Source organism: Carcharhinus amblyrhynchos, chromosome 4, assembly GCF_965287045.1.
Source record: "Carcharhinus amblyrhynchos chromosome 4, sCarAmb.v2.hapA, whole genome shotgun sequence".
NCBI lineage: Eukaryota > Metazoa > Chordata > Chondrichthyes > Carcharhiniformes > Carcharhinidae > Carcharhinus > Carcharhinus amblyrhynchos.
Window position 1 is genome coordinate 58,484,663 of NC_137327.1, and position 22,195 is coordinate 58,506,857.

At 43.5% G+C, this 22,195-nt stretch overlaps 1 protein-coding gene and 1 non-coding gene across 2 annotated transcripts in view; one reads left to right on the forward strand and one right to left on the reverse strand.

The window, feature by feature from the left end:
• Window positions 1–2,033: 2,033 nt before the first annotated feature.
• Window positions 2,034–22,195, forward strand: part of LOC145342052 (RNA-binding Raly-like protein) — an 883,196-nt gene continuing 863,034 nt past the window's right edge. The window contains exon 1 of the mRNA XM_080187223.1: window positions 2,034–2,062. The gene's annotated coding sequence lies outside the window, so the exon portion shown is untranslated. The remainder of the gene's footprint in view (window positions 2,063–22,195) is intronic.
• Window positions 16,165–16,353, reverse strand: LOC145342797 (U2 spliceosomal RNA). The gene has a single exon (XR_013886641.1). It is a non-coding gene; the product is annotated as a U2 spliceosomal RNA (small nuclear RNA).

Below are 22,195 nucleotides of genomic sequence, written 5' to 3' on the forward strand. Positions count from 1 at the left end.
CTTTTTTTTGAAGAAGTGCTGCTGTTCAGTTTTTTAAAACTGGTTTTGGCCCAATAGACAAAGTCATTTTCAATAGAAAGGTTGGCTTTATGACAAGTAAGATAAATCCAGCCTATACTGGCTGGCGTCCAGTGAACCCCACCCCTAGGAAAATGCAGATGTGTGAAAACAGGTCAGGATCAGCTACACTATTCCCAGCTCTTGAATAGTTTGCCAACACAAATTCAATAATGGGTAGTTGGGGCGAGCTAACAGAGTGAAGGTGGCTGCAGTCAGTATAGTTGCATGTTGGCAAGGGCGAGCACCTGAGGCAGGAAGGGAGCAAATCAATATTAATAAATAAACTTGTTATAAAATTCTCCACTTATTTGCTCAGCTATCTGGATCTGTCGGGCTGAGCAGTCTGCACATCAGGTCTGATGATGGGAATAATAACATCCACAAAAAGTATCAACGGCAAAGAACAGGCAGAGGGGGTCACGGTGGCTCAGTGGTTAGCACTGCTGCCTAACAGCTCAAGGGACCCAGGTTTAATTCCAACCTCGGGTGACTGTGTGGAGTTCGCATGTCCATTATCAAGGACTTAATAGCACGGCATTTAGGAAAAAGTGGCCAGATCAGACAGGGTCAGCATGGATTTATGAAGGGGAAATCATTCTTGATGGAGAGTGTTAGAATTCTTTGAAGATGTAACTAGTAGAGTTGACAAGGGAGAGCCAGCCGACGTGGCCAGAAAGTATTTGACAAAGTCCCTCATAAATATTATCGTGCAAGATTAAAGCTCATGGAATTGGGGAAGTGTACTGAGATGGGTAGAAAACTGGTTAGCAGAGACAAAACAAAGGGCACGATTTTATTGATTCAGTAATCTGGAGTCCAGATCCAGGGGTCACAGTCTGAGGATTCAGGGTAGACTATTTAGGACGGTGGTGAGGAGACATTTCTTCGCCCAAAAAGTGATGAGCCTGTGGAATTAATTACCACAAGAAGTAGGTGATGACAAAACATTGAATGCATTCAAGAAGTGGCTGGATATAGCACTTGGGGTGAATGGGATCAAAGGTTATGGAGAAAAAGCAGGATTAGGCCATTGAGTTGGATGATCAGCCATAATCGTAATGAATGGCAGAGAAGACTTGAAGGGCCAAATGGCCTCCTCCAGCTCCTATCTTCTATGTGGATGTTTCTATGTTCTCCCTGTGTCTGGGTGGATTTCCTATGAATGCTCCAGTTTCTGCCCATAGTCCAAAGATGTGCAATTAGGGAATTAGCCATGGTAAATTGCCCCTTAGTGTTCCATGATGTGGAGGTCAGATGAATTAGCCTTGGGAAATGTGTGCAGTAACGGGGATGGGTCGGGGGTGAGGGCCTGGGAAAAATGCTCTGTCAGAGAATCAGTGCAGACTCAATGAGGCTGAATGGCCTTTTCTGCATTGTAAAGATTCTATGATTCACAAAGAATGGAACATTAAACACAACTCCCTGGTTAAATGACAGTACTGAGGATGGAAAGCCATTGACACAGCAAGAAGAATGAGTGTGCGGACCTGATTAAATTTCTCAGTACAACAATGGTGATTTTTTTAAAGTCAAAAACTGGGTCCAGATATTCAGGACTAAAGCAAACTGGGCTCCGGGAGCAGAGGCTGCAGACTCTCCTTCTGTCTGAAATATTTATGTGCTGCTGGACCCATGCGTGACACACGATTACTCATAGACAATCAGAAACCCTATTAGTGCTTGTGAGGAGCTCACATGACCAAAGGAGAAGACAATCTCCGCCCCCTCTGCTTGCTCTCGAGATGTGACAGGTGCCGAGGCAGGATAACACCATAGCAGCAAATCCCATTCTGCCAGTCTGAATAGGTGCTTCGACCGAGCCAGCAGCTGTTAATCTTGCCTGAGTGCTCGCTGTATCTCTGAGCACAGTTTGGGATTCTGTTGAAAGTATATCTTTTTTTCTAATCTATCCAAAGAAATACACATTTCTGCTTGGGTTTTTATAGGCTTCTCTGTAAACTGCTGCCTCAACCTTGCTCTATTCATTTTTGCCTTCAATTTGGTAGGTACTCAAATACCTGACCTCTTTTTTTAGTTGTGCTTTTTTGAATAACAGCTTTTAAAGCTTAATCTTTTGTTCCATTTCAATGCAGTGATTTTTAAAAAATATATATGTGTGTGGTATGTATAATTTTTTTTGTAATCCGAGAAGACCTCTTTAACCAATATTGTCTCAGGGTCATTTTCTGAGGAAAAGTTTTTTTTTCTTTCCAGCTGAACAAATGATGTGGAAGCTGTCTTGAATCTGGTACTTTTACGTCAGCACTGATTTTCAAATGTATGAAAATGGTTTTTGACAGTAGCTGGGTTTTTTTTCTTGTCAGTTATAAGTCCTGCGAACCTGCTGTTTTTTTGAGGAACTTAAAATTTTCATAAATTGAGGCAAAGAATTGTTTTTGCTCAGAACTGTCTTGAAATGTGGGATTTTTTTCTCTCTTGAAGTTTAATCTGCTTTTTTTATGGATTCGCAAAGGAAGTTACTGACTGTGTGTATTAAGTCAGAAGATTTGTTGTGAAATATTTCCTTCCGAGGAACTTAAGATGTGTTCTGAAAATGCCTGCATTGTGTTTGCCAGATGTTTTAGAGTTGGGATGGGATAAACACGAACACATTGGGCAAATGTGGAGTTAGTTGCAATAAAGCACTTGGTAGGCCTTTTCCCTGCCACTCATTCTGTCTAGGAAAGCACTGGCTAGATTACTGGGTGGAATATGCTGGTGCTCCTGTCTTTTCTGCTTGTGTGCTTTTCTTTGCTTCCAGCCCTATCCTTCCTTCTCAGCCTCAGGCTGTAAATACCTGCTGGGGTACAGTTCCACTAATGCCAGCAGCCTAATGGTACATTGTTAGCTTGTTCAGACCTGTCTGTCCGCAGGCCCAGGAAGTGCCATTGGCATTTCTGATTGATTTTAATTGGTGTCTTCTGTGTTGGTTACTGGTTTATTCATTGGCTGCATTTTAGTCTTTTAAATCCAGTGCTTCGGTCGAACCATATAAAGGGAAACAAATACTTTCTCTTCAATGTATGAGATATTCCCTGTTCCACTTCATCCCTTCAGACATCTGACGCAGACACAATGGGCCGAATGGCCTCCTCCTACTGTTCTAAGTTTTTATATTAGTCAGTTCCCAAGTCCATTGATGCATGATATGGGTTAGATAATTTAATTCACGGAATTGTTGTGCCGGAGCAAAAGAGAGTAGCTCAGATCTTCTAGTCTCTGGACCAGCAGAGAATGATGTTCTTCCCAAGATGCAATTCTGGACCCTGTGGAAGATTCAATGCAATGAATCTGTGGGAATTTCCCACAATGTCTGGACTTCAGATGGGCCAAGAGTGGGCCCTTGGTTCCAGACAGCCCTCCAAATATGTCTCAAACTCAGAGTTAGAATCAGAAACTTCAAACAGTTCTGATTAGTTACTCAGGAAATGTCAAACCGAAAAATTGCTTGACCAACTCCTGGGCACTATCCAACTGATACCCCAGAGCCCACTCACTCCCACCCCTGACTACCTCCATACTTAGCTTGACTAGCCTCTACCATCTGTCTCCACCCCCACTTTGGCCTGGACCTGATCTGATTACTCCCTTACCCTTCCAACCCACCTGTCTATTCACCCACCCAAATCAACACACTCATCTGCCACCCTACCAACTCACCTACCTGTCACTCTATCCAGCCGCTAGCCTGTCCACCACCAACCATCCTAGCCAGCTGCCACCCTCCTTCCCTACCCACTTAACTCACCCAGCCTACCCATTTACACACTCACACATTCCCCCATTTGCTCACACAGGGCAGCATAGTGGTCAGCACTGGTGCCACACAGCGCCAGGGTCCTGGCTTGGATTCCTGGCTTGGGTCACTGCCTGCATGGAGTCTGCACGTTCTACCCATGTCTGTGTGCATTTCCTCTGTGTGCACTGGTTTCCTCCCACAGTACAAAAGACATACTGGTTAGGTGCATTGGCCATGCTAATTTCTCTCTGTGTACCCAAACAGGTGCCTGGGTGTGGCAACTAGGGAACTTTCATAGTAATTTCATTGCAGTGTTAACGTAAGCCTACTTGTGACACTAATAAATAAATTTGAAACACTCATTTACTAACACCCTGAAAAATGATCTAAATGATTTTCATCGTGTTAGTGAACGCTTACCAGCTTTGGCAGCTAGTGCCATGAAAATGGGGCTTAGTTTGTCATTCCTCTGCGCCTGCCTTCCCTCCAACATTCCGGCTCTATTACATAAGAACATAAGAAATAGGAGCAGGAGTAGGCCATCTAGCCCCTCGAGCCTGCCCCACCATTCAATAAGATCATGGCTGGTCTGTCGCGGCTCAGTTCCACTTTCCCGCCCTCTCCCCATAACCCTTAATCCCCTCTCTTATCAAAAACCCATCAACCCGCGTCTTAAAAATATTTAGCGAGGCAGCCTCCACCACTTCAACGGGCAGAGAATTCCAGAGATTCACCACCCTTTGAGTGAAGAAGTTCCTCCTCAACTCCGTTCTAAACCGCCCCCCTTTTATCTTGAGGCTGTGTCCCCTAGTCCTATTGTCTTTTTTGAGCGGGAAGAGTCTCTCCACCTCTATCCTATCCATCCCATTCATCATCTTATACGTCTCAATGAGATCTCCCCTCATTCTTCTAAACTCTAACGAGTACAAGCCTAGTTTATTCAGCCTCTCCTCATAGCTCAACCCCCTCAACTCTGGTATCAGCCTAGTAAACCTCCTCTGCACTCCCTCCAAGGCCAAAATATCTTTGCGCAGGTGCGGTGCCCAAAACTGCACACAGTACTCCAGCTGCGGCCTCACCAATGCCCTATACAGCTGCAGCAAGACCTCCCTGCTTTTATATTCAATCCCCCTCGCTATGAAGGCCAGCATCCCATTCGCCTTCCTGACCACCTGCTGCACCTGCAAGCTGGGTTTTTGTGATTCATGCACAAGGACCCCGAGGTCCCTCTGCACCGTCGCCTGCTGCAGTTTTTCGCCACATAAGTAATAGTCCTTCCTACCATTCTTCCTACCAAAGTGGACCACCTCACACTTGCCAACATTAAATTCCATTTGCCATTTCCTGGCCCATTCGCCCAGCCTATCTAGATCCTTCTGCAGACTCTCCACACCCTCTGCACAATTTGCCGTTCCCCCAATCTTGGTGTCATCAGCAAATTTCGACACCATACACTCGGTTCCCTCCTCCAGATCATCTATATAAATGGTAAAAAGCTGAGGCCCCAGCACCGACCCCTGGGGCACTCCACTAGTCACCATCCGCCAATCCGAATAGCACCCGTTGACCCCCACTCTCTGCCTCCTATTTGACAACCAATCCTCTATCCACGCTAACACCCTACCCCCAACTCCATGTCCCTCGACCTTCTGCAATAACCTCTTGTGAGGTACTTTGTCAAACGCCTTCTGAAAATCCAGAAAGACCACATCCACCGGCTCTCCTCTATCCACCGCCCTAGACACATCCTCATAGAACTCCAGTAAATTTGTCAGACACGACTTCCCTTTTCACTCCACTTTCATGAAACGGAGTTGGACCACCCAGCCAGTAATGCAGAGCAGAATCATCGTGCAGAGAAGTGGAAGTAAGGAGCAAGCTGTTGATGATTGCTACTCCTCAGGTGAAATGGGCCAATGTGTTTTGTATGGATGTATGATGTAACCAATAATTAGCATAAACACATGGTTAATGATTTGAGTTAATTGTTTGTGGACATGCTTGCGGTTATGCAATCCAGTGGCGAATTACATTGCCTTCTGATATCCTGTTACATAGCGTTCATAGAATGGGAGAATTCCTACAGTACAGAAGCAGGCCATTTGGCCTCACTGAGTCTGCACCAACAACAATCCTACCTAGGTCCTATTCCGCCAACCCCATGTATTTATCCCACTAATCCCCCTGACACTAAGGGGCAATTTAGCATGACCAATCCACCTAACCTGCACATGTTTGGACTGTGGGGGAAACCACAGCACCCGGAAGAAACTCACGCAGACATGGGGAGAATTTGCAAACTCCACAGAGACAGTAACCCAAAGCCAGATTTAAACCCGGATCCCTGGCATTGTGAGGCAACAGTGCTAGCCATTGTGCCACAATGCTACCCTGGCTAGATTACTGGGTAGAACATGCTGGTGCTCCTGTCAGTCTTGTTTCCAGGATTGCTGCTTTTGCTTTCTGCAGTAACCACTTTTGTTACTGTTGTTGATGACATTACATTTCAATAGTGGCCAGCCAAATCCATCTATTGAATGCCATCTTAGTTGGTTCATTGAAGGCAATGGCCACTTTTTCCAGCCAGTGCCACATCGTGTCTGCTTCTGTGTAGTTACAGTTCTTTCCCTGTCCACCCTCTAAGTGTGGCCACGTTTGACCTTGTTATGTTGCACATTTAGGAAATGCCTCCTTATCCATTTCCTCTGGTCAAGCTGGACTGATTGTGATCACAAAACCATGGCGTTGTGATCACAACCACATGATGGACTTTGAGTTTTGTATGTAACCTGATATTTGGGATTCCCTCTTTTCAGTCTGCTGTTAAATTTAAGATCAATGAGAGCAATGTTCTATCCAAAGTGGTAAACGATGTCAGCATACTTCAGTTCAGAATACTCAATAATAATGCATGGCTAGACATTGCTCAGTGATGCAGGTTGGTGTGACATCTCGATTTTCTTGGGTTGATGTTAAGCCCATGTACCTGTAGACCAATTTAAAGGTTTGAACTTTTGTTGAAGTTTTGTTCATTCATTCATAGGAGGTGGGCATCAATGGCAGGGCCAGCATTGCTACCCATCCCTAATTGCCCTTGATTGGATGGCTCATTTCAGAGGGTGGTTAAGTGTCAACCACATTGCTGCTCACACATGCAGCTTTTAGAGCACCGTGTTGCAATGGATTATCTGCCTGCTTGTTGCTGCCTTGACTGCGGGAGTCAGTGACACTAGATTCAGAGGGGAGAACCAAGAGCAGGGCCAGGGGTGACCAGCTGGGGCTGTGAATCAGCCCTGACAATCTCCCCACTCCAGCTCTCTCAAGATAGAGATATCCATGTTGGGCTGGTGTGGGGAATTGGGGGTGGGGAAGAGCAGGGCAGGAGTGAATGTAGCTGTAATGACTCAGGAAGCCAGACTGGAAAGGAACATAGTTTATTACAGAATACAAAGTAAAACACTACTGTAGTGTACACGCTTTAGCTCCTGCCTGGAACTACTGTTCAGCAGGCCCAGTCCTAGGCCTGTCTTATAAAAGGCTCAGGTAATGAGTGCCAGCTGGAGAGGCCACTGCCTGTTTCTAAGGGAACTCATGCTCAACAAGCCCTAAGGCAGACCAATCAGGACCTTGTGGAGTTTGTCACAGCAGCCAAGTGTGGAGGAGGGATGAGTGAATGAGTGTGACTGTGTGGAGGAGCGACTAAGTGAGTGAGTTGGAGGTGGAAATGAGTGAGTGAGTGTCACTGAGTTGAGGAAGGAGTGAGTGAGCATCTTGGATCTCTGTTTGGCAAGGTTAACCAGCTTTCTGTCAGTTCTGGAATATACGTAGACCCGTCTGTGAATGACCTGAAGGCTTATGACAGCAGCAAAGAGAGGAATATGCCAAGGAGTGTCAGCTCAAGAACACAACCCTGTTTGTCCCCACTGGGGATCTCAAGGGGATCCAATGTTGCTCTGTCATTGCTGACCTTACCCACCATGTTGTTCTGGAGAGAGGAGATCACACTGAACAGCTTCAATGGCAGCCAATGTTCTCCAGAAGCTTAGATAGGCCGCCTCAGCTCACACCTTCAAATGCCTCAGTGAGATCGATGAGGTAAATATATAGTTGTCTCTTTTGTAAACGGAATTCCTTTTGTATCTTCTGGACTGAGGTGATCATGCCAACTGTAGACCTTCCAGCTCTGAAACTGAGATCTGGGGTAAATGTGTTCAGCCAGGATCTGCAGTCCAATAAGGGCAACATGGGCAAACACTTTCCCATGATGCTCAGCAGGGAGATGTCTCAATAGTTGTTGCAATCACTGTGCTCGCCCTTGTTTTTGTACAGGGTCGCAATCCTTGCATCACACACACCCTGGAGCAGTGCCCCTCCCTCCTGCAAAGACAGAGATGTTTGCTTTGTAGATGCTACAGGAGTGCTGGCTTCCTGTGTTTGATGAGTTCAGACAGTGTGGAATCAGCATCTGGAGTCTTGCCCATGGCAAGCGAGTCATTAGCTTTGGTCAACTCCTCCACCGTGGGTTCAGTATCCATCTCTGCCATGACAGGAAGGCTTTCTCTGGTGTTTGGAACATCTTCAGTGACAGTGTTCTCCTTGGAGTACAAGTTGTTAGTGTTTCATCCATTTCTCCAACTGTTTATTGCAGTCCTGCCTTTGTTTTCAATGGAACTGTTTTCTTTGCTGATGGATCTGTTGCCTTTTTGATCTCTTCATAAATGCCCCTAACATTTCCTGTGTCGAAGGATGTCTGGATATTCTTAGAGTTGTAACCAGTGATTACAGGCACAATACCTAGCAGTCTGTTCACTTGTGGATTGTGAATTAGCTTCTGCACACATTGGTGGTCAATCTGTCAGATATCCAGGCCCTAATATCTGGAATCTCTTCTCTAAACCCCTTTGCCTCTCCACTCATTCTGCTTCTTTAAGATACATTTTAAGAGCTCTTCAACTGTCTAAATGTTTCCATTTTTGTTTTGGTGCTAACTCTCCTGTGGAGCGCCTTGGGACATTTTACTGAGCTAAAGGTGCTACGTAAATTCAAAAATTCTTGTTGCTGCCAATAGTGTGCTGCTCAGTGTAATGGGTAACGGGTTAATTATTGGTCCCTTCAGAATGACCACTGTTGCTGTTATTATGCCATCCTATTTCCCAATTGACTGGGGACTTTGTGTGTTATAACCAGTGCGAAAAATAGTCACAAACACTTTGATTTGATCGATTATTGTCACACGTATTAGTATAAAGTGAAAAATATTTTTTCTTGCACGTTATACAGATAAAGCATAGTGTAAATAGATAAGGAAAGGAGAGAGTGCAGAATGTAGTGTTACAGTCATAGCTAGGGTGTAGAGAAAGATCAACTTAATGCAAAGTAAGTCCACTCAAAAGTCTGATGGCAGCAGGGAAGAAGCTGATTTTGAGTTGGTTGGTACGTGACGTCAGACTGTTGTATCCTTTTCCCGAAGGAAAAAAGTGGAAGAGAGAACGTCTGGAGTGTGTGGGACACCCTGAACACAAAGAAGAGCCCGGGCTTTGTGATAGAAATTATAATGAAGCTATCTCAGCTGACTGTTATTTTGGACTAAATTGGACAGAAGAATTTGGAGTTCACACATGCATGGTTACATAAGTTGCTGCCTGATTTTATCCTGTACATCAACAAACTTCACTACACTCTTACCTCACTAATAGATGCAGTATTAAAATACGTGAAGCGTTTGAATTTAAGATCATTACGATAGAGAATGAGACCATGTGGTCCACTCAGTCCATTCTGTAGAACAATCCTTAGCACTTACCTATCATTATTCATTAAGCAAGCCAGGAAAAAGATCAGCTGCTTGTGAGTAAATTTTTCATCCCATAACAAGTCTTCGTTACTGTCAAACAACCACACTAGTTGGGAACTATAGAGTGTCATCCCATCAAAACATAATTATTGATGGATATTTATAAAACAAATGCAAAATACAGTTATTTTCATTTTATTTCTGCCTCTTTAATCTCTCACTCTCTCAATCCCATCTTCCTTTCCCTCGCTTTTGCTTTCTAGTACATGATTTTACATAGAATTAAATATTCTCAGTCATGAAGTTGGCTGATGATGAATGCACAATGTTCAGCACCATTCGTGACTCTTCAGATGCTGAAACAGTCCATGACCATTTGCAGCAATACCTGGAAAACATTCAGGCTTGGGCTGACAAGTGGCAAATAACATTCATACTACACAAGTGCTGGGCAGTGACCATTTCAACAAAAGAAAATCTAACCATCCCTCTTTGACATTCCATGCCATTGCCATCACTGATTTCTCACTCTCGACATCTTGAGTGCTACTACTGACCACAAATTGAACTGGATTAACCATAAAAATGCAAGAGCATGTCTGAGGCTATAAATCCTCAGGCTCTGGGGAATCACCTCTTGTCTACAATCTACAAGGTCCAGGTCAGCAGTGTGATAGAACACTGTTCCCTTGTCTGGATAAGTGTGGTTCTAACAATATTTAAGATGATTGACACAATCCAGTATACCACTTGATTAGCACCTTATCAACCACCTTAAGCATTCATTCCCTCTATCACTAACAACGTGGTAGCTGCAGTGAGCACCACCTATAGGATGCACTCCTTACACCACTATTATTGCAGCTGATAAAGATTCCTAAATTATCTGGGAAAGTTTTGCTTTAATCAATTGGCAGAATTACCTTGAATAGTTATTTGTAAATAAAAAGAAATTAGCAAGGGTGGCATGGTGGCACAGTAGTTAGCACTGTTTCCTCATAGTGCCAGCGACCCGGTTCAATTCTGGCCTTGGGTGACTGTGTGTGGAGTTTGCAAATTCTCCCCATGTCTGTGTGGGTTTCCTCTGGTTGCTCCAGTTCCCTGCCACAGTCCAAAAATGTGCAGGTCAGGTGGATTGGCCATACTAACTTGCCCCTTAATGTCCAAAAATGTGTTGCTTAGTGGATTTGTCAAGGTAAATGTATGGGGTTATGGGGATAGGCCTAGACAGAGTGCTTTTTTGGAGAGTCGGTCAGACCTGTTGGGCTGAATGGTCTCCTCCTGTACTGTATGAATTCTGTGGATTCAATGGATTTCCATTTTTCCTATTTAAGCCCTCCTTGTGGCCTTGGAAGCATTGTGGGTATATTGGTGTTCTGAATCTGTAAACCATGTTCTCTGACCTTAACCATGGTAAACAGAACCTGAATGTAACAATGGGATTGTTATGGATTTTCTAGTTTGTTGTATATTTTATATTTGTGATTTATCTGGGAACAATACAGAGATGAATTTAATTAAGTGCTCTAAAATATCTCAGCAATCACAAGATTTCTACCCCTTTGTCCACAGCTCTGGCTTCTCTGGTATTTCTGGTTACTTTAGCTCTCGCAGGCTTAATCAATCATAGATTGCTTGACAATATTATCAAACACAGATCAGTTAAACCATTGAACACTATAGGGATGGCTTTTGGATGTCAGGTTTCAAGATTCTGAATTCAGTGAGCACCAGTACAAAAGGAAGAACAGAATTCAGTCAGTTACATAAGAACATAAGAAATAGAAGCAGGAGTAGGCCATCTAGCCCTTCGAGCCTGCCCCGCCATTCAATAAGATCATGGCTGATCTGTCGTGGCTCAGTTCCACATTCCTGCCCTCTCCCCAAACCCTTAATCCCCTCGCTTATCAAAAACCTATCAATCCGCTTCTTAAAAATATTTAGCGAGGCAGCCTCCACCACTTCAACAGGCAGAGAATTCCAGAGATTCACCACCCTTTGAGTGAAGAAGTTCCTCCTCAACTCCATTCTAAACCGCCCCCCCTTTATCTTGAGGCTGTGGCCCCTAGTCCTACTGTCCTTTCTGAGCAGGAAGAGTCTCTCCACCTCTATCCTATCCATCCCATCCATCATCTTATATGTCTCAATGAGATCTCCCCTCATTCTTCTAAACTCTAATGAGTACAAGCCTAGTTTATTCAGCCTCTCCTCATAGCTCAACCCCCTCAACTCCGGTATCAGCCTAGTAAACCTTCTCTGCACTCCCTCCAAGGCCAAAACATCCTTGCGTAAGTGTGGCGACCAAAACTGCACGCAGTACTCCAGCTTCCTACTTTACAGTAGCAACTACACTTCAAAAGTACTTCATTGGCTATAAGGCGCGTTGGGAAATCTGGAGGTGGTGAAAAGCATGATGGAAATGCAAGTTTGTTACTTTTAAACCATTAGTTTTATCACAGTCAGAACTGTTTTTTTGTCAACTTATTCTTCCCCCTCATGCCGCAGATGTCCCATAATTGACTGCTGTCTTCTGTATCTCCCATCTGTGGGAATTGTTCAAGTACAAGTCTAGACTATGAGTTCTGGCATTCCATAATTGATTCTGAGGCATTCACATGGACGCACTCTCAACAGCAGTCTCTAAACAGTGGTCAGGAGCAAGAATAGTTGATGATTTGCTTTCCCCTGTGCCAGCTGATGTAAACATCAGCCAAGCCAACACAACATAGGAATCAATCAAAATATTATCGCCTGTGTTCCTCAACATGTTGCAATGATTTAGAGCACAGTCTCTGGAAGATTAGTGGAAGTCATTCAGCAGTTACATTCAAAGTGAGATTAGATAAGTACTTGAAAAGGGAAAATTCACAGGGCTCCGGGGAAGGAGCAGGAGCATGGGACCAACTGGAGGGCTCTTTCAAAGAGCCGGCAGATGGGCCAAATGGTCATCTTCTGGGCTGGATCATTCCAGTTGGACTGATAGTTGGCGAGCTTCGGGCAAAGGCATTTGGAAATTTGAAAGTGAATTTGTAAAAGGGAAAAGTTCTTCCTGTAGTGGTGATCAAAGGTGGTGATTTGAGACGAAAGCAGACTGGCAAGGAAGAGGCCAGGAATAAAGCTATCTGTGACTATCGGCTTGGGAATAGATCAAAGCTGAAATAACAGGCCAAAGGTCAGTGTTTGCCCTCAGCAACATTTATTTGAAAATGCACAGCAAGTAAATCAGATCATAACTTCCTCACATATAATCTCTTCTGGCTCTTATCCCCTATTGTTCCAAACAATATCTTTTTTCATTCTCGCACAATTTCCTTTTGAATGTGCCCAAGTATGAATTGTAGCTTTCATGCGGACTATGGAATTGCTAATGCAATTCTAAGATCACTCTTCGCAAATAGTTTGCGTGTGCTGGAACTTCATGACTTTGCTAGTCTCCATGACCTCATACCTCACTTGTCAACAGTAATTGGATAATGGTCTGTTGACTGGCAGCTCATTGTGCGCCTCACTTTCTGTCGATATGTGTATTCCTCCCCTTCAGTCAGTCATTGTAAAGGAATCTACATCTTCTCTCAGGCCTGCCTAATTCAAACAGACAGACACTGAAAGCTTGGGAGGCACTCCTATGTTTAAACTTATGCCGATAAGTCCATAAGAAATAGGAGTAAGAGTAGGCCACTCAGCCCTTTGAACCTCCTCTGCCATCTAATCCAATCATGGCTGATCAAACACTCATTGGTCGGAATTTTCCAGCCCTTCTCACCTACAGGATCTCCTGACCCTACCGGCAGATTTCCTGCTGGTGGTTGTGGGGGTTGGGAGGGGGAGGAGGGGTTGGAGGGAGGGGATGGGATTGGAGGGGTGATTGCACAGAGTGGGGGGGGGGGGGGTGGGGTGGGGCTGGGGTTGGGAGAGGGGGTGGAGTTGGGGGTGTAGTTGTGAGGAGTGGGGGAGTGTGGGGTGAGGTTGGGGTTGGGGACGAGGGGGGAGTTGGGGAGGTGTATAGAAGAGGAAAGCCCGTTGATAGTGAGGGACTGGGAGGCTCCCGCTATTATCCAATGACAGCTGCATCCACTGGGTGCACAAAAAATCCCAACACTAAGCCCACTTTCCTGCCTTCTCTCCGTAACCCTTAATTCCCTTACTGACTAAAAACTATCAATCTCAGCCTTGACAATATTCAAGGACTTGGTCTCTGCAGCTTCCCAGGAAAAAGAGTTCCAAAGATACACCACTCCCTGGGAGAAGAAATTCTTCCTCAAATCCATTTTAAATTCGTACCCCCTTATACTGCGACTTCGCCCTCTGGTCCTACACTCTCTCTGAGTGCATTCTCCCAACATTTTTCCTATTTAACCCCCTCAGAGTCTTGTGTTTAAATTAAATCACCTCGCATTTATCTGAACTCCAAGAAGTACAGATCCAACCTGTCTAATCTTTCCTCAAAAGGAAGTCCCCCCATACCCAGGATCATTATAGTATACCTTCTCTGTACTGCCTCCAATGACATATTTTCTTTAAACAAGGGGAACAAAATTGTACACAGTATTCTAAATGTGATCTCACTAATACCATGTACAGTTGCAGGAATACTTCTTTTGTACTGCAGTTCCCTTGCCATATCTTTGATTTTGGCCCGGCGTATTCCTTGCACAGGACCAATGGCAGAAGTGCAGATTTCTAAAATATTAGCAATGAAGCATTGGTATTGTGCAACATTGCTTCACTGCAACCTATGTGGAAATAAGTCTAATCCTACACTTTTTGGTGATGTTTGAGAGGTGAGAAAGCTGGAAAATGGAATGCTTCCATTTCAGGCAATCTAGAATCATGCTCACCCAAACCCAGGTTAGGTACAATATGGTGAAACTGTGCTGCAATAGTCTTAGCCCCAATCTCTGAGAAATGCCCTCTTTAGCACAGGTATGGTACATTTCCTCAGCTGGATTGCCTGCTTAACTTAAACACAAATGTAAAGGGTGACACTCCATACAATTCAGAGGGAATGCTGGGCTGTTGGAGGTCTTTCAGGTGAAATGCTGTTGACCCTTTCGAAAGGTCATAAGCAATCCTATAGCGTTACTCTGAAGGAGAGTGGGGGTTTTGTCCTTGTGGCTTGGTCAAATTTATCTCTCAGAAAATGAGATTATTTGGCCATGATCACATTGCTGTTTGTACAAGCTTGTTGTGCACACGTTGGTTACTGCATTTCCTGCACTATACCAGTGACTACATTTGCAAAAATGTGCTCATTGTCTGCAAAGAGACTCATTAGAAGCTCAGAACTCTTACAGCTAGCAGACAGATCAGATCTTATACACTTCCATCTAGAATGGGTTTGAACCCGAGAGCCCAACGGAAACATCTATATAGCATTATCAGTAGTCAGCTTTAAATTTCTCAGCAGTACGAGATTACTATTGTTACAACCCAATAGATGAGTCTCCCAAAGTTGTTGATCTGGGTGACATTCCGAAATTTGTCACCATCCGACTGGTGTACCCCCAAATTGTCACAATCCTTGATGAGGAGGGATGAACTGGACACCTTGTCTTTATTCAACCCCCTCCAGGATTTAATCAAAAAAGAATCCTTTTACAGATATCTTTTCCCCAAGCTCAATATTTACATTTTGAAAGGAACCAATTTTAACTAGGCTTTCTAGAGTTAAAGATGGAGTGAGTTTATTAATTACTAAAGGCAAGAAAATGGGAAAACACATGCATATAATGTCAAAATAAATTAGAAAGTAAAATAGGTGTATGGACAGTCCTTGACTCATGAGGTATAGATGATCGAGTGTTGCAGCTGATGTGATTTGAGATTCTAGCAGATTTGACTTCAGTGGATGAATAATCAGTTTTGAGATTCCATTGGAGTTGGTTTCAGGAGGCAAATAATTGGCTTTGTGATTCCAGGATCATTTAGTTTGCAGAGAAGCTTTCTAGTTCTCTTTTCAACTGTGGTCCTTACTGACTTGTCTGACTCCCACAGTCAGAGAGAGAGAGAGAGAGATTGAGATCTACTTGCAAAATGACTAGTTGCAGTGGTATTTAGGTGGCTTTTACTTTTGTCTCAAACTTCCAGATCTTGTTTTCACAGAACGCACACACCGAGAAACAACCTGGGACAACTTTCAGCTGCCCTTTAACCCAATCTTTGCATATTCCAAATGGGAAGGCTAATCCACAAAATTCCTTCTGTGCATTACACAGAAAATTTCTTGATGAGATGGCTATTGTGTCTTAACTAGAGATCACAATCAATTCCTGGATACTTTTATTAGATGTACCTTGTCTGGTAACAAGATGGGTTCCATTGTCTCTTAGAGAATCGACCTACAGTAATTCAGACAATGGCTGGTGTGAACTCAGGCTGTTAAAGTCTAATATTTCTGGATGTAATGTGATGTATTTTCCTTCATTAGTATGACAGTATGCAGAGCAGGTACTTTTTTTTAAAATCCAATTCAATCAAATCAAGTCCAATTCAGAGTCTCAACAAGTTGAGACATTCCCAATCCAAGCTGACAAGACAGGACTCTCACCTCCTGTCTTGGGCTTGATCTACATGATTCAACCTGATTGGAGTAGGTGTAGCTCCTCCTCCAAGGCTTGATCTCATTTGCATCTTAGCCAAAAGGCCGAGATGCCACTTTTAAAAATTGCTTCAAATGAAGCTGAAATGTAACCTAATGACTTCAACCAAGTGCAGCATGTCGATACTACACTTGATCTTAGCCAAAAGGCCGAGAAGCGAGCAAGTGCGTATGTTAAAATCTCTGCACTCTCCAAACAAAGAGTAACTGTAGTGACGGATGCAACCAGTCCTAGTCTCAGGTGTGCACATTATTGTACCAGAAATGGTAGAACAGAACAGAAAAGTAACTGCTGGACAAGAAAATAGGAGGACCAAGCAGGATTGGAAAGGGTGCCCAGCCATGTCAGTTAAGCCTATCCTGGTTAATCCTTTTATTTAGGAGAAGGGTGAGAAGATTCATCCCACTAGGAAAAGGATTGGAAGTTATGTTAAGTAGGGGAAACGAGAGAGCAAATAACATATGGAGTGCAGGTGTCAAATGTTTCAAATGCTGGAAGTTTGAAATAAACAGAAAATGCTGGTACACGATAGGTCAGGCAGCATCGGGAGATTAAAAAAGTCAGCATTTCAGTTGCAAAATCTTTTACAACATGGAGGTCTTGCTAATCAATAGCATTGATAAGAAAGAAAGTATGTTTAGACATGCCCCCACACATCCCACCTACCCGGTGCTGAGATAGAAATTAACAGGAGACAATAGGAGGCTCAGTGAGAGAAATGAAAGAGGTACAGCAAGTGCACAAATAGCTGGTAGAATTGTGGGATTGGCTATTCAAAAGAATGTGTGTAAAATTTCCAAACAAGTGCCATTGGTGAGGGTGAAGATATAAGAACAGGTTACATCAAGAGTGTAGACCTCGCATGGTGGACTGATGTAGATTCCTGACCCCCAAACACTATCACTGCAGTCTTTTCATCTCTGTGAGCACTGGCACAGTCATCCTACAGCCTGGGTGAAAATAAGGAGCTGTAATTGACATGTATCATTCATAAAGCCAGTATTAAAGCGAGCACATTGCAAAATGCCTACTATAGAAAGATGGAAAGCCGTCCTGTGAGTCTGCATTGAGCTCTGATGGAACAATGCAGAAAGCCAAGGACAGAGATCAGACTGAGGAATTAAAATGGCAACTGACAATCTATTTTTTATTGTGTAGAAAACCCTGATTCCAATTGTATTGGGACTAAGCAAATGTTATCTGTGGACTGCAGTCAGTCACAAGATTAAAGCACCATTTCTAACATTGATGGAGCACAATACTGAGTTGATATAATTTTGTTGGATTGTTATCCAGGATCTGTGTTATTCCATTTTTTTAATATAAAATTCGCAGTTCTTTGTTACCCGTAGTTGCTCAGCTCACTCTGGCAGCCGGGTACAACACATGATGATGGATAGCTTGTGGCACTGTGAGCATTGTTAGGTGGGTTTTTTGTCATTCCAGAGTCTTTCTTAATGTCCTTGTGCACAGTGTTCAAAATGAACACTGAAATGATTCAAATTGCAAAGTTGAGAAACTTTGACACTGCCTGGAATATCTACCTGTATCACATTTGCTTGCAGACAGCAGCTATTCATGATTCTGCCTTTCACACCTCCTTTCATTTGTTCTTTTGTTTGTCTTTTGTTTATTCTCTTTGGTCTGAACCATGAAATGTTTTGTCATTAACCTCTCCATTCCTGCCACAAGCCTTTCCCCCGTGTGCTGTTTCTTACACCTCCGCAGCCTTTCACTTGTTTGAAGCTTCAGTAAGAAGTCTCACAACAACACATTAAAGTCCAACAGGTTTATTTGGTAGCACGAACTTTTGGAGCAATGATCCTTCATCAGGTGAGTGGGAGTTGGGTTCACAAACAGGTTTGTTTGAAGCCTGTTATGTCTCAAGCTTTTCCCAGTTCTGATGAAGTGTTAACTCTGTTTCTCTCTCCACATGCATTGCTTGATCTGCTGAGTATTTCCAGCATTTACTGTTGATGCATTTAACATTGTCTGGAGTATTGGCAGTGGTGGGTGAGTAGGTGGGGGTGTGGGACATTCAGCCGTGACTCAGTGGTGGGATTATTGTCTTGAGTCATGGGTTTGTGGATTCAAGCCTCATTTCGGAAACTCAAGCATTTAATCTAGGCTGACACCAGATACTGAAGCAGAGCTCATAGAGTCATGCGTCTTACGGATCAAAAGAGACCCTTTGGCCCATCGTGTCTGTGCCGGACATCAAGCACCAATCAATTCCATTCCCATTATCCAACACTTGATCTGTAATCTTGTCTGCTATGGCATTTCAGGTGATCATCTAAATATTTCTTAAATGTTGTGAGGGTTCCCGCCTCCAACATTTCTGGCAGCAAAGAGTTCCAGATTCCAGCCGCTCACTGGGAAAAAGTTTCTTCCTATTTACCCTATCTATGTCCTTCATAATTGTGCACACCTCAGTCATGTCCTCTCTCAGCCTTCTCTGCTCCAAATAAAACAACCCCAACATCTTCAGCCTCTCCAGTCTCTCTTCATAGCTGAAATGCTCCATCCCAGACAACATCCTGGTGAATCTCCTCTGGATCCCCTCTGTTGCTAACATACCCTTCCTAAAGTGTGGTGACCAGAACTGCACACAGTGCTCCAGCTGTAGCCTTGTTAGTCCATCCAAAATGCATCACCTCACATTTTTCAGGGTAAAATTCCATTTGTCACTCAGATGGAAGCAAAATACTGCGGATACCAGAATGTGAAACAAAAACAGAAAATGCTGGAACACCTCAGCAGATCTGAGAGCATCTGTGGAGAGAGAATAGAGCCCACGTTTCAAGTCTGGATGACCCTTTGTCAGAACTGAGGACAAAGAAAATCAGAAAAGATTCACAGTATGAAGATGGGGGGTGCTTTAAAAGGACAAAGGGAATGCAAATAAAGATAAAGTTGGCTAATAGAGGTGCTAAAACTGTCCATTTAAGGGATCAGAATGTGTGAATAGCAGAGGTGCAGCTGCTTAAGGCAGTTGGCCTGAAGGGGGTTGGAGGGAGTGCAAGAAGGAGAGCAAGAATGGAAAAGTAGGAAAATGAAATAGAGAAAGAAAGATGATAAAAGTGGAGGAATGAGATGAAAAGATTAAACAAAATGAAATAAAATAAATAGAAATGAGGTGAAGGTCATGGGGAGAGTTCATGCTCTGAAGTTTTTGAACTCAATGTTCAGTCCAGAAGGCTGTAAAGTGCCCTCTATGGGAAGATGAGGTGCTTTTCCTCTAGTTTATGTTGGAGTTTGCTAGAACATTGCAAAAGGCCAAGAACAAACATGTGGACAGGAGAGAAGGGTGATGTGTTGAAGTGACAAATGACAGGAAGATGAGGGTCTTTTTTGCGGACGGACCGAAGGTGTTCAGCAAAGCAATCATCCAGTCTACATTTGGCCTCTCAGATGTAGAGCAGACCGCACTGGGAGCAGTGAATACAATAGACCGGATTGAAGGAGGTGCATGTGAAGCGTTGTTCCACCTGATATGGTGAACAAGGAGGAGGTAAAGGGCAGGTATTGCACCTTCTACGATTTCACGGGAAGTGGCATTGTCAGGGGAGTTCATGCTGTATTGTTAATGGTACTGCCTTTCCCATGAGACTTTAAACCAAGGCATCATTTGCTTGTTGCTGTGCTTATAGAAGATTCCAGGAGAATTCCAGGAGAAATGTTGTCTTGGCCAATGTTTATCCCTGAATTAACATTACCAAATCAAATTGTCTGATGGCTATCTGATTTCTGCTTGCGGGGCCATTCTTTAAGCATTTTGACAGTACCGTAGTCACTGCACTTTCAAAGTGCTTTGGTGGCTGCAAGAGCTTTGGTAATCTTACCAAAGTGAATGGTGCAGTATAAATACAAATTCATTCTATTCCTTTTCTTGGATCTCCCACATCCTCTAATATTCACCTGCTCCACACTGAAGATGTTTCTTTCTTTTCTTTCTGTTTCATGTCCCTTATAATATAAATGCGAGAGGGAGTCCATCTTCATTGAGTTAATTATACAGGAACTCAACCTAATATTTATCTGCCCGTAGGCAAGTATGGCTGTTCGAGCTGGGACTTAGTTTTTTTCACAAATGAACCCTGAAAGCATATGCAGCCACTGCTGTAAGCATACTTCGGAGCGTAATGATTGCTATCTACAAGGATTTTACCACCACTGATGTCAGCTGAATGGTTGCTGTTCACAATTGATGCGGTTCCTGCAGCTCCACGCATATAAATGATTGCAACTGATGTGGTTTTCAGTTCATTGATCACTTCATATGACTTAAGAATGCTTTTGAAATTACAAAATACAAGTTAACACTATTCTGCGTTGAAATCTTCAGAAGTTTTCAGTCCGAAAGATGTGCTGGTTAGATGCATTGGCCGTGCTAAATACTCCCTCAGTGTACCCAAACTGGTGCTGGAGTGTGATGACTAGGGGATTTTCAAAGTACCTTCATTGCAGTGTTAATGTAAGCCTACTTGTGACTAATAAATAGACTCTAAGTTTTTGGGTAGGGTTGTGTTTTGTGACAAAGAAGTGATCGCACTTTGTGACTCAGGCATCCTGAGAACACTTGCTTCATAAATCCTGCTTTGTTTGTTGTGTTTTGATGGGCCGTTTAAAGCTTAGAGCTCGTTTGTTTGGGATTGGAGCCAAAATCATCCAGTTGTGATGGTTTTAGTTTTGCAGTTGCGTTCTGTGTTCATCTGTCTTAATGACAGCTCATTTGCAGTTGCATTCTATTCTTTCAAGGGAGAAATATGAAAGGCTTTAAACTTCTTCATGACTATATGCCATATTTAACTTTATCCTGTTTGAGGTTACCATCCTCCATCAGTCACAATCTGACATAATACAAGTGAATGGTTTAAGATTGTCTAAGTCATATAGTGATGTGCAATTAGGTCATCAGATTAATATAAAACAGTGCCCGTATTATAGTGAATTCAATATGCTGCAGTAGAGGCTAAACACTCACTTCCTATCTGAGGGCCTGTGACCCTGTGCTGACCTTTAGGAATATCAAAGAGGACTGACAATTATAGGTGACAGACTGAGTTGCAATTCCAATGCTAATGACACAAAGTGTGTCTGCTCGTGTGTAGAAATGATATGGAGATGCTAGTGTTGGACTCGGGTAAACAGAGTAGGAAGTCTCACAACACTAGATTAAAGTCCAACAGGTTTATTTGGCAACACAATCTTTCAGAGTGTCACTCCTTCCTCAGGTGATGAGGAGTTGTATTCACAAACAGGGCATATATAAACACAAACTCAATTTATAAATTAATGGTTGGAATGCGAGCCTTTACAAGTAATCAAGCCTTAAATGTACAGACAATGTGAGTGGAGAGAGGGTTAAGCGCAGGTTAAAGAGATGTGTATTGTCTCCAGTCAGGGCAGTTTGTGAGATTTTGCAAGCCCAGGCAAGTTGTGGGGGTTACAGATAGTGTGACATGAACCCAAGATCCCGGTTGAGGGCACCCTTATGTGTGCGGAACTTGGCTATCAGTTTCTGCTCAGCGATTCTGCACTGTCGTGTGTTGTGAAGGCTGCCTTGGAAAATGCTAACCCGAAGTCAGAGGCTGAATGCCCGTGACTGCTGAGGTGTTCCCCAACAGGAAGAGAACACTCCTGTCTGGTAATTGTTGAGCGGTGTTCATTCATCTGTTGTCATAGCATCTACATGGTCTCCCCAATGCCTCGGGACATCTTTTCCTGCAGCGTATCAGGTAGACAACATTAGCCTAGTTGCAAGACTGTATACCACGTATCTGGTGGATGGTATTTTCATGTGAGATGATGGTATCCTTGTGGAAAAGAAGCAAAACTGTGTGTTGTGCTCCACAAAAGTTAGAAACAGTACTCCGATGTTGAGCCTGTTGACAGGTTGAGGTCAGTTAGGGCAATTTGCAATTTACTGTTGCTGGAATAAACAGGAGTACAGCATGGGAACTGTCCATTCATCATGAGTATCATTATTTTCCTATACCT